General features: G+C 42.0%; 2 protein-coding genes across 7 annotated transcripts in view; both read left to right on the forward strand.

Moving 5' to 3' along the window:
* HHLA2 (HERV-H LTR-associating 2) overlaps positions 1-12193 on the forward strand; it is a 790111-nt gene that overhangs the window by 415867 nt on the left and 362051 nt on the right. The gene's annotated exons all lie outside the window — the stretch shown is intronic.
* BBX (BBX high mobility group box domain containing) overlaps positions 1-12193 on the forward strand; it is a 221797-nt gene that overhangs the window by 60640 nt on the left and 148964 nt on the right. The window contains exon 1 of one of the 6 annotated variants that reach the window (XM_050957612.1): positions 10335-10388. The exons of the other annotated variants lie outside the window; for them this stretch is intronic. The gene's annotated coding sequence lies outside the window, so the exon portion shown is untranslated. Of the gene's footprint in view, positions 1-10334; positions 10389-12193 lie in introns of those variants that run through there. 6 annotated transcript variants of the gene reach the window in all.

Here is a 12193-nt window from a genome sequence, read left to right on the forward strand (position 1 = left end):
ATACACTCGACATCTCCCTCACAATTAAGCTTTTTTATTTTTTTTCCTCACTTTGCACTGTCAGAAGGCAGAAAAACTGGGTTCTAACTGCTAACGTGTTTTATGCTGCTTTAGAGGATAAATAACTTACAATTATGGGGTAATTTATTTTTGTGGATATCATAACCTTAGTCCCAGATTTGGACCTTAGCGTCCAAAATATGGGGGTTAGCATGAAAACCTCCAAGCTCAGCTACCAGCTTGGACCTGGTACTTGCTGCCACCACCCAAAAAATTAGAGTGTTTTGGGGCACTCTGGTCCCCCTGAAAAAGCCTTCCCTGGGGACCCCAAGACCCAAATCCCTTGAGTCTCACAACAAAGGGAAATAATCCTTTTTCCCTTCCCCCCTCCAGGTGCTCCTGGAGAGATACACAGACACAAGCTCTGTGAATCCAAACAGAGTGACTCCCCCTCTCCGTTCCCAGTCCTGGAAACAAAAAACACTTTCCTCTTCACCCAGAGGAAATGCAAAATCAGGCTAGCAAATTCAACACACACAGATCTCCCCCTGATTTCTTCCTCCCACCAATTCCCTGGTGAGTACAGACTCAATTTCCCTGAAGTAAAGAAAAACTCCAACAGGTCTTAAAAGAAAGCTTTATATAAAAAAGAAAGAAAAAATACATACAAATGGTCTCTCTGTATTAAGGTGATGAAATACAGGGTCAATTGCTTAAAAGAATATTGAATAAACAGCCTTATTCAAAAAGAATACAAATCAAAGCACTCCAGCACTTATATTCATGCAAATACCAAAGAAAAGAAACCATATAACTTACTATCTGATCTCTTTGTCCTTACACTTAGAAACAGAAGATTAGAAAACAGAAACTACTTCTCCAAAGCTCAGAGAAAGCAGGCAGCCAGAAAACAAAGACTCAGACACAAACTTCCCTCCACCCAGAGTTGAAAAAATCCGGTTTCCTGATTGGTCCTCTGGTCAGGTGCTTCAGGTGAAAGAGACATTAACCCTTAGCTATCTGTTTATGACAGTGGACCAGTGTGTTTTTTAGAAAAATCTCCAAACAAAATCACTGTTAACCTCTAGGGCAAAATTGCTAAGATTTCAGTTACCTTTCAAGTGTATCCCTGGCAAATAAAGGATAACCTGTCACAAAGGAGTTGACTAATATTGCAACAGCCTGAAGATGTAGAGGGGCAAAAGGTTTTATTCTGCTTATTTTAATGTCAGATCTCAGGTGTGACTATTGTATTTTAAATAGCTGGCTTCGTCTCCAGAGTAGCCTTTTCATAATCGGATCAGTGACTGCAGCTCAATCACAAAGTATGGAAGAAGTGGCAGCTATTCTTGTCCATTTCTGAAACTGCCTATTTCAATGTAGGAAAGTATATTTTAACATCAACTAATAATTTGCTGCTTCAAGACCTATTTTCATCGGTTTGAAATGCATACAGACTTTTGGTCTCTAGAGGAGGAAAGAAATTTAACAATTTCTTGTCATTTCATCTTTTATCCATCCTACCATTTTCATCCCTTCTGGAAAAGCCTTAAAGAACTCAATAAGGATTAAATCTATAGCGTTAATACAAAATTATAGTTTCTCTAGGTTTCTTGAACCATGCTATAGTATTCTAAAGAAGAATTAGAATTCAATAGAGAATTTTATACAATGGATCCAAAACATAGTTTTTATTTCTTATTTTCTATTAAATTTGAGAGGGCTCTTTCATATATGCTCTGTTGTTTATATGTATTGCAGTAATTCATAGATGCTCAAATCAGGAAGCCAGGTCCCACTGTGCTTAGCACTGCACAGACATACCTAAAAAGACAGCTCGTACCCCTAAGACCTGGTAGTCTAAAATATAAAGTATTTTAACTTATTAAATAAATGGTAATTTTGGAAAAGAGAAAGTCAATAGAAGTTTTGCCTCCCTGCCAGTCTGCCCCATCACTCTGACAGCACTTTTCTCTAAAATTAAGGTGTCTGCCTGATAGCTGGTTTGTAGGTCAGTTTGAGGAGTATGCAGATAAAACAGATGAAATGTTGGAGGACTGTGGTTCCTTAAAGTTCAGTTTTATTCTGTTAAAATGGCATGTGGGGTTCCAGATTAGTCTTTCAGTGACTCAGTATCAAAATCGAATATGCTGAATCAACAAGTCACAAACTGAATTTATGTTCATTATTTGCCATTCTTTGAAACTCACCCTGCATCTGGAAGCTAAGTTGGATTTGCTCTGGCTTATGCATTATTGCCGGTAACAGAGATGTGTTTATAGCAGATTCTGTTTGTGTTTGTGTTCTGTGTTTGGTTGCACCTGTGCCAATATATATTTCAATGCAGAGGAGAGGGGAATAGATCATATTTGTAACTGTGGGCAGAAAGTGGCCCTGCAATTAAAATGTGGTTAGTGAATCTGTTGGTGATGTATCAGTCAGAATAGAAGCATGCTCATTCTCTTGCAGCTGGCTCAGCAATGGTAATAGGAGCAAAAACTAATAAAATTCACCTTTTGTGATGAAAGTGAGCATATACATCTTTCAATATGCATAGTGAACAGATCTGCTGAAGAAGAAACCATTTTTACAGTCACTTTTCAAATGAGCCACGCTTTAACAGTAGATTAATATTTAGATATAAGCTAACTACTCTGATAGCAAATCAGTGCTTTTCAAGCTTTTTCCCCATGAAGAGCTTGAATTACATACAATAAATAGTAAGTTAACAAAACTAAGTGTCAGCACTTAAAATTTAGTGCTTCCATTTGGGACAACCCAGTTAAACCATTAGCACTTAAAATTATTCCAAACCAGGCTTTGCATTAATACTGTTCAAATTAATGAAGGTGGATGTGTGCTGGGATTCAGAAGTCCTTGGGTACTGCTGTTTGCTATGGAGCTAATAAGTCAGCAGTGCATAGTAGAGCATGTAGGTTGTATTTGGCTATAGGAGGGCTAGACCATTTTCTTTTAATACATAACTTTAGATTTTGCACAACACAGGATGGTCTCAGGAATAGCCTGTGTGAGCAGAACTGTGTGGGTGTACAGGCCCATAGAGATAAATGAGGGGTCCCAGGTCATTATGCTAGCCTGTCCCATCCCCCCCCCAATTTCTTTATTTACAAAGACATTAAATGTTTTGAGTGCCAGCCTGAGCTCAGGGCCCCAGTACCAGTTGTCCTCCCTTTCCTCCTTTCATCAGCCCTGGGTGTGCTTCTTTCATACTATCCTGTTGTCCTGGATGATGACATCTGTCATGTATCCCTGTAATTCAGGGACTGATGGCCATCTGCGGGTAATCCATGGGATGAGTCTACAGGGGAGGAAATCTACGCATCTCTCAAGCTTTCCCCGCAGTTCCATCAGGGTTTTGCCTCTTGTAGCCCAGGCCATAGATCTTATCTCATGTTCCAGAGATCATCCAGTGGGAGACACTGTGATTCCATGCATCTTTGTGTCCCACTGATATCCCCACTCCTTCAACTTCTTGATAGGATGGCTCCAATGAATCTATGCTGCGTCAGCGGCTGCCCTAAATCCCTTTTCTAAAGGGTGGTGGGTGTTCCCTTCCTCCAGAGGTGGGGCACAATGTTAAATTCAGCTTTTGGGCTTTGTATCACAACTTCCTCCCTGGATTTTGTGGAGGCTGCTGCTGGGACATCGTGCAAGCCCCACTCTTTGCTCAGCCTAGCAGTATTGGCAGTATTGGCAATCCCAACCATTCAAATATCATGTCAGACCTCAAAAAAATCATGAGATTGACTTAACAGACGATGTAAAAGAAATTGGGGAGGGGGAGTCCTGTTATTTGCGTTCTGGTTTTTGAGCTTTTTAGAGTGCACTTGGATCATGTTTTCAAGCATTTCTCTGCAACCGTGATGGCTAGAATCCTGCTTTTATTTTTAAATGAAAGTAGAGAAAATCATGTAATCACTTGACTCCTGGAACTGGGGCTTTAAGAAAAATACCAAATATCACACAACTCATAATAATACTGGTCCAGGCACTTGCCTAGTCAGTCTCTTCCCAGCACCCTGTAAGCCTCAGAGAATGCACTGCATGGGGCACACGGAGACAATACTACTATGGAGGCAGATGAGTCAGCAGTTTCTGAAAAATCAGGCCCCTTTAAGCTATCTCCAGTTGGGAACCATAAAACTTAGGTGCCCAATATTTTAATCACTTTTGAAAATGTTTTCCTTGATCTTCAAACTAAAGAGCAAATGTTTTTTTTCTCCTTTGCATATAGATAATATATTAATGTCCCCCCTTTCCCTGTCTGGCTTAGCCTGGAAATCTATCTAAAATTAAATACACCCTTTTGAAAGTTTCTTTCTCAGATCTCTCCTTTCAGGCTGATGGGTTTACCTGCCTCCTTTGAAATTTAGAAAGGCAGAGCACAAGACAAATTTGAAGATTTTTGCTTCACTTTGCCAAAACCAGCTGGGTCTGCTAACCAAATAATTAGCTTGTCCTTATTCAGTTATAGTGCAAAATTAGCTCTAGCCCTTCCTATAGGATATGATTTATTTTTATTGGGGGAGGGGGCTTTCCCTGATATGATGAAGTCAAGTCTGTGAGATGTTTTTATCAGGAGGCAAACAACAGGTTGTACTGATGTACACTTTGACTCTGTCTTTGCTGAGGCACTGGCTGTTGCTGTAGTCTGGACCTACTCCAGGACATTTGTCTGTGGGGACCTAAAGGATTTCCAATTGGAAATTCATGCTAGTGTTTAGCACTTCTAGAGGCAGCAATAACTCCTTCTCCCACCGCTGGAGAAGGTGGTGGTATATACCATAGCTACTGGGTGACCAGTCAGTGGTGAGATAAGTCCTAAAAGGGCTCTAGAAAGTAGAGCTGAGAGGAAGGACGTCCACTGGGATGACCTGGGATCTATGGGGTTATGCTCTGTTTTCCCTGTGAATGATTAGGAATTGGGGACTAGTTCTTCTCTTTAGCGATGTAAATACAGTTAAAAAAATATGTCGTTTAAACAGTTAACCGATTAAGTGGCAGATCCCTCTGACCAGGCGGTGCTGCTCTGGCCGGGCGGCATGGCTGGGCTCTGTCCAGCCGGCGCGGGGCTGCAGGGCCCAGTTGGCCGGTTGGCCCCGGGTTAACAGTTAAGGTGGGTTAACTGGTAAGACTATTGCTTAACAGTTAACCTTTTATATCTCTACCCCTCTCCACTCTAAGAAGCTGTAAAACCTCATTTTGTAGTAGAGGTGAATCCAGCTCCACACACTCTCACCTCTCCATCTGCCACAGCCCCCAGATTCTGCCAGCAGGGAGCATCAGAATATAAATATTTAATGATCAAAACGGAAGTTGCTTTTATGTCAACAAAGTGCAGTTGGTTTGCAAAATTTGGACACCAGAGGGCAGGCTGGTACTTTACTGCATAATTTAGGAATCACAAATTTTAAAACTACAGAATTACTGAGATCTAAAACACATTGATGTGTGACTAGAATGCATGTGGCTGCTGGCTTGTTTTAATAAACCCAAATCAGAAAAACAAATTTTCAGTTTAGTTAAAGATTGTTAACTTTAAATCATAATTTTCTTCAAAATAGGGTTCCTTTCAATAAAGGAAAACCATAAAACATAGTTCAGAAGGACTTAAGTGTTGATGCAGTTATGCCTTAGAAGCCATACTGCTTATTATGCACTGAGACTTGATTGGTTTAACCTTTTAACTTTTATTTTGCGTAATGTTTGTATGTAACAGAAGTGTGCGTGCCCATACCACACCTAAAGGTTAATTGGTTACTGTGCATTCAGTGAACTAACTAGAGAATTCTCACTTATTCTGCGGTTCAGCAAAAAGAAGTAGAGTCACTGAAGCTTTGGGCCTAAATCACATTTGCCCTTCGCACCGATGCAAACATTTACACGAGGAAAAGGAGTAATACTTAGCTCCTACGTAGTGATTTTCATTACTAGATATCAAAGTCCTTGACAAAGAATACAATAGCATTATCTCCATTTTTTACATCAGGAAGCTGAGGCACGGAATGGTGAACTGACTTGCTCATTGTCATGCAACAGGCCAGAGCTAGGATTAAAAGCTAGATCTTCTGAGTCCCAGTCTAGCGCTATCCACTGGGCCAGTGTTTCTTAACCTTTCTGATACCAGAGATTGGCTTGCTGCCTTCCTAACTGTGTCAGGGAGATCTCAGGGACTGGCACCAGTGCACAGACCGGTCATTGAGAATCACTGTACTAGGCAACAACTCTATCATTCTGATTTAGCAGCATCTTGTACTGGTGTAAAGAACTGCACAAGACGTTCAAGAATAAGGCCGAAGGTATGAGGCAATACTGAATCAGGCCCTTTTTCAAGACAGCTGAGGAGAATAATCTACAAATTAATATTTCAGTAATTTTTTTCTAAGAACACACAGTGGCAGATGACTTTTACCTCTAGACCACACTTAGAATTTTCAGCCCCATATATTTGTCTTGGCTGTCTTTTATTCAGAACAGACTTATTAATAAAATATGATAATGGGAGTTGATCTGCTCAGTGCTATCCCATGCATTGCTTGTTACCTCAGAATATTAAAAAAAGTGAGAACAGCTGTTGCTTACAGGCTTGGGGGAGGGGGTCATTTAGAAAAATTCCTGTAACAAAAGAAGAAATCTGATTTCCTGATAAAGACACCGAATGTGCAAATTTCTGGATAACTATGCTAGTGGAAAATTATTAGCCAATTTATGATTCATTCACTTTTATACAAGAACCTACAAAATGTGCTTTCAAGGGAAGCTGTTAACTTAATTGTTGCCAGTTCTCACAATTTTATTGCAAGTCTTATAAGATACCAAACAAGCCATCATTCTCGCCTCTCTCTCTTTTCTTTCTATGTGCACAATTGGCTGGGGCCTCTTCAGTTTCAGCTCTCTAGATCAGGGGTCTGCAACCTTTCGGAAGTGGTGTGCGAGTCTTCATTTATTCACTCTAATTTAAGGTTTCGCGTGCCGGTAATACATTTTAACATTTTTAGAAGGTCTCTTTCTCTAAGTCTATAATATATAACTAAACTATTGTTGTATGTAAAGTAAACAAGGATTTTAAAATGTTTAAGAACGTTATTTTAAAATTAAATTAAAATGCAGAGCCCCCCCCATCGGCTGGTGGCAAGGGCCCGGGCAGTGTGAGTGCCACTGCAAATCAGCTTGCGTGCCACCTTCAGCACTTGTGCCATAGATTGCCTACCCCTGCTCTAGATCATACAGCTAAATAGCCTCATGCAGGGCCTAGGGAAATGCATGTGCCATCAGCAGAACAGCTAACGCCAGTTCTGTGCAAACATACCTCTCAACCTGGCAAAGCTTCAGTGGGGGTGGGATGCAATGTATAACAAAGCCGATGCAAACAAATTATTCCTGTAGAAAACGTCAAATGCTGTGGGATTCCTTCCTTTGATATAAAGAGCTCTTTCAACAGCCACAGTTTCATTATTCTGCATCTGTGGTATAAATAATTATTTTGACAATAAAGGCAAGGGGGTAGCAAATCTATTTGGAGCATAAGTAACTTTAGGGCTAAAAATGTTCTTAAAATGAGTTACAGTTGAAATATATGTACTCAGATGAGAGAGACAAGTGTCTCCTCCCATCTCTTTCAATAATTATAGGCATTTTTAGACATTACTTATAACAATGTAGGTACAACATATTTAGTTTGCAATTGTAATATTTCAAACCGATGGGTGCCTGTTAAAATCCTGGATTGTTGTTAGTTGATTATAGCTGCTTCATCCTTCCGAACATCTTTTTTCAAGCCGGTGACCTCGTCACAGTTAAAGTATCAGGATGACACATTCATTTGAATAAACACCTGAAATCACATGGCTTTTTCAAGCTTAATTGAAATTGTATTTCAGTCTCTTTTTCTTTTCTGTCTCCCTTCCTGTCTCCTCTGTGTTCCCTCCTCTACCTGTCCAAGTTGCTTTCCATCTCCTCCTCCTCCTATTCAGGGATTCTTATTGCTGAGTTGCATTTTCTGTGAGCGATCTCAGAGCTCCATCAATAGTTGGATAAACTCCTCATTTTTACTATATATGAAAAAAAGTGTAACTTAAAGCTTTTGATTCCTTTTTCTTTTCTGTTTCCTTACTTTTCTTTCTTTTACTATTCAGTCAGCTATCAGGTAGCATGAGTAATACAGCAAGGAACCATGGCTGTGGCATTGCTTTTGAAAATGTAAAACAACTTCCTTCCTCTTTCCCTTCAGCATTGGAAGAAATGGAGGCAAGGAAGCACTTCAGGACCTGCAAACAGCGTCATAAGTCTCATGCATTTCTCCCCAGTTTTCCTGGTAGCGCATACATGACCAGATCAACTGATTAATTTTAGTTTGCACTGAACATTTAATGTTCCTGGTCTATGTTTGTCCATACAAAATGAAACTGAACTGCTGATTTCCTTGAATCTTCAGAGTAGTTCCTAGTTAAGACTGGTTTCAGAGCCACAGGAGGAGGTAGGCGAAGAGTGCTGAATCACAGTGCAAAGTGAGGAAAAATTCAAACTGAATAAAACAATTGCATTTAATTTTTCCATACTTGAAATTCCCTAGAAACTTTTGTCAGGCTTGATATTGGTTAAAATAACGTTCTACACACCAGATCTAGAGTATGTACTGGGGATTTCCTAAAATGCCTGTTTCTGCTCTCAATAAAACCTTTCAGATAATGTAGCATGAATTAATATCCCCCTGTTCGATGCTCTGGAGCTAGAGCTGGGCAAAGTGTGTCAATTCCTGCCCTTGGCAGAGCTGGCTCTGACTTTTTTGCTGCCCCAAGCAAAAAAACAAAACAAAACAGGGCACAGGGCGGCCGGACCCAGAGGCAAAGCAAAAAAAACCCTGGGTGCAGGGCGGCCGGACTCAGAGGCCAAGTGAAAAAAAAAAAATAGGGCAGCCATGCCTCCCTAGGTTTGGCCAGAATGCTGCCCCTTAGGATCTGCCAACCCAAGCACGAGCTTACTTGGCTGGTGCCTGAAGCTGGCCCTGGCGCTTGGGTAGGGAATGGGGATGTGTGAACATGTTTTAAAGTTGCCTTTTGTATTCTCTATATTCTACTGGAGCCAGAGCCTCGCCAGTGCAAGTTAGAGCAGACTCAGGGCTGTTGTGTCCTCCTTCCTGTGGGCCTTGGCTATTACCCAGTATGGCCAGGGATGCAACCCCATGCTATGAGTGCCCCTGGCCTCTGATTGCCAGAAGCTAGGAGTGGCAACAGGAGATGGATCAGTCAATGATTGCCTGTTCTGTTCATTCCCTCTGAAGCACCTGGCATTGGTCGCTACTGGAAGACAGGATACTGGGCTAGATGGATCTTTGGTCTGACCTAGTATGGAAGTTCTTATGGAAGAAGATGACAGCCATAGTACAGTATGCAACAGCCACACATCCTCTCCACCCTCTTGTTACACCTCCCATTACCTCCCCCTGACTTGCCCCATATGCTGGCGGCTGGGAGCCATGTTTCAGCAGAGACCTTATGCTGGTCAGGCAGACAGGAGCTATTTCCAGTGGGCCCTTTCCACCCCCTTTTAGGTCCCATTATACAGCCTGAGCAGTGTGCCAGGGCCTGGGCTTGAGTGACTGGCTGGAAATAAGGGGAGCATTCACCCTCATTTTTGCAGACTCTGACTCCCTTTTTATTCAGCCATGTTCACAAACCTCTTGTTTGTCATGTGAACATCCAAGTGCGTGAAGCGTCTGTCCATATGGATGTTTTAGGGAAGCACATTCCAGGCCTTATGCCAAGAATTGTTTTAATCAAGAAATGAAATTTGTTTTGTGATCTAATTAAATTTTGTTTCAAGCAGAAGCTGAATTCAGCTAGAAAGGTTACATACATCTTTCATTCTGAGATTAGAAACCATAACGTGGCTCAGAGCTTCCCTTCCACCCCTACCCTCTGTGGTAAAACCCGTGGAAGAAGCTCAAGAGATGAAAATCTCGGAGAGGCTCAAGACACTCATTCTCCTCTGTGCCCCGTCTGAGGAGGTAAGATTTGGGCCTCCCCTGTGGAACAGGCTGCAGGACCGTCCCCCAGTCCTGGTTAATTTATGGGTTATCATGGTCATCTGCCTGAGGACCCTGTGCCTCTGCACTGGATTTGCCATCCCCCCTAGTTTCCTGGTAGCTCACCTTCACTCCTCCTGGCCACGGCTTCCTTCCAATCCCTTGGAGAGTGGGAGGAGACCTCTCCACAGAAAACATAGCACACAGCTTTGACTTTTGACTAATTTCCATAGGGTTGAAAGCGGGACAACCTTGTCCCCCAACTTGACATTCTGAGGCTGTAGCTCCGCTGCTCAACCCTCAGCATAGATTTCAGAAACTCTCTGGAGAGGCCTTCCATAGGGTGGGTGGGTGGCTGAGTGGGTAGCTGGAAGGGCAGGGAGGCATGTGTGCTTGATGTGTTACTGTTATCAATAACCAGGATATTTTCCAGCTCCATGGCTATGTTATGAGCCTGTGTTAATTTAACTGATTAATTAACATTTTTAGTATTCTTTGAAGATGGAAAGCTATGTGAGTATTTTTAAGAATTAATTGGACTGTGAGAGCCTTGGAGCAGGGCTTGTACTTGAGAGTTTGGAAAGCATGGTGAGCAGTATCATACATAGAAAATAATACCTTGGATCCAAGCCTTGCTACTAGGCATAGCATGTATTACAGTGAGATGTCCCACTAAGCATATAGGGCCATTATTATCGTTTAGAGTGGCTCTTAAGCTCTAGGTACAAACCAGAAGTGTGTGTGTGTGGAGCATTTTAAAAATATTACAAGTGTAGAAAAGTATTACCATCTTGTTATGGCATCTCAAGTGCACAGAGGTTGGGTTGGGGGAGAATCTTGCAGGCAAACCTCTGTTCTTCCCTTTCCCCACTGTTCAGTTGCTGAATAAGGTTGAAGTGTAAATAGGGCACTTATATGTTCTGACCAGTGTGTGAGTAGTGTCCTTCTCATGCTTGCCACTGTGGCTGGTTTGTCTGGTATTATGAATAGGGCCCATTGCAATAAAGAGGAAGAAATCAGTCTCAAGTTAGTTGATAGGACAGAATGATCATCATTACTATGAACCTTGTGCTGCTTAGTCTTTTCAACGTTGGTATGAATTCTGACTTTTCCACAGCACAGCGCTCTATTTTCCATATAGACAGGAGCTCTAGAACAGTTAACTCGAAACGTTCTAGATCACAATGTACAGGCAAGCAGAGGTTCTCATCTGTTGACTTGGATAGACTCCTCCAGAATGTAACACTTCTAGGGGGATTGTGGATAGGTTTATACTGTCTTCTATATTAATAATGTCCATTCTAGAGCAGAGTAAGTGAGTCTTTAAAAGTTTTTTCGGTGTAATCTCTCTCTTTATTTTTATTAACATGGTTTCCTGAAGTAGTTGCTGTTCACCCAAGAATCTTGGGGGGAAGGTGGGGGTAAATTCTTCTCATCAAAACAGTGGCAAAAATGGTTCGGCTTTCTTTTTAATAAATAATGTTGGGCCCAGATTTGTAGCCGTGGTGAATCAGGGTGGTTCCATTGAATTCACTAGGGCTGTGATGATGTACAGTAGATGAGGATATGTATCACTATTTTAAAAATAAGGACTGAAAATTGAGAATGTAATGCTGGCTAATAACATGGTACTTGCAGTATTTGATGTTGTCTGAGTCTTCAGAAAGACTCAGTGACTAAGTCTCCTCTTGCTCAAACCACCAATTTTATTTAAAATAAAATACAATGTTAAACTAAATCTCAGCAAATCTAAAATTATGCTGTTTGGCTCAGACAGCAGGTGGGGAGTGAGGGGCCGCTGCTAAGCCTCCAGTCTTATAGTCAGGGAGATCTGTTAGTGTGGATGAGGTGATGCCCAGGCTTAAGGCCAAATGCTGCTTGTCTTACCCAGGTTTTCCCATTTACTTCAGGCAAGTAGCCCCAAGTTTACAGTGAGACTTCTTGGATGTCTAGGGTAAGCAAGATTTGGCCCATAGTGTCAGGGACGGTGCAAGGATGTTTCGCGCCCTAGGCGAAAGTTCCACCTTGCACTCCCCCCCCGTGCCCCTGCCCTGAGGCGTCCCCCCCCCCCGCACGGCAGCTACCCCTCTCTGCCCTGAGGCACCCTCCCCGCGGCAGCTCCCCACCCTCCGCCCTGAGGCACCCCTG

The sequence above is a fragment of the Gopherus flavomarginatus genome, chromosome 1, assembly GCF_025201925.1.
Source record: "Gopherus flavomarginatus isolate rGopFla2 chromosome 1, rGopFla2.mat.asm, whole genome shotgun sequence".
Taxonomy (NCBI): domain Eukaryota; kingdom Metazoa; phylum Chordata; order Testudines; family Testudinidae; genus Gopherus; species Gopherus flavomarginatus.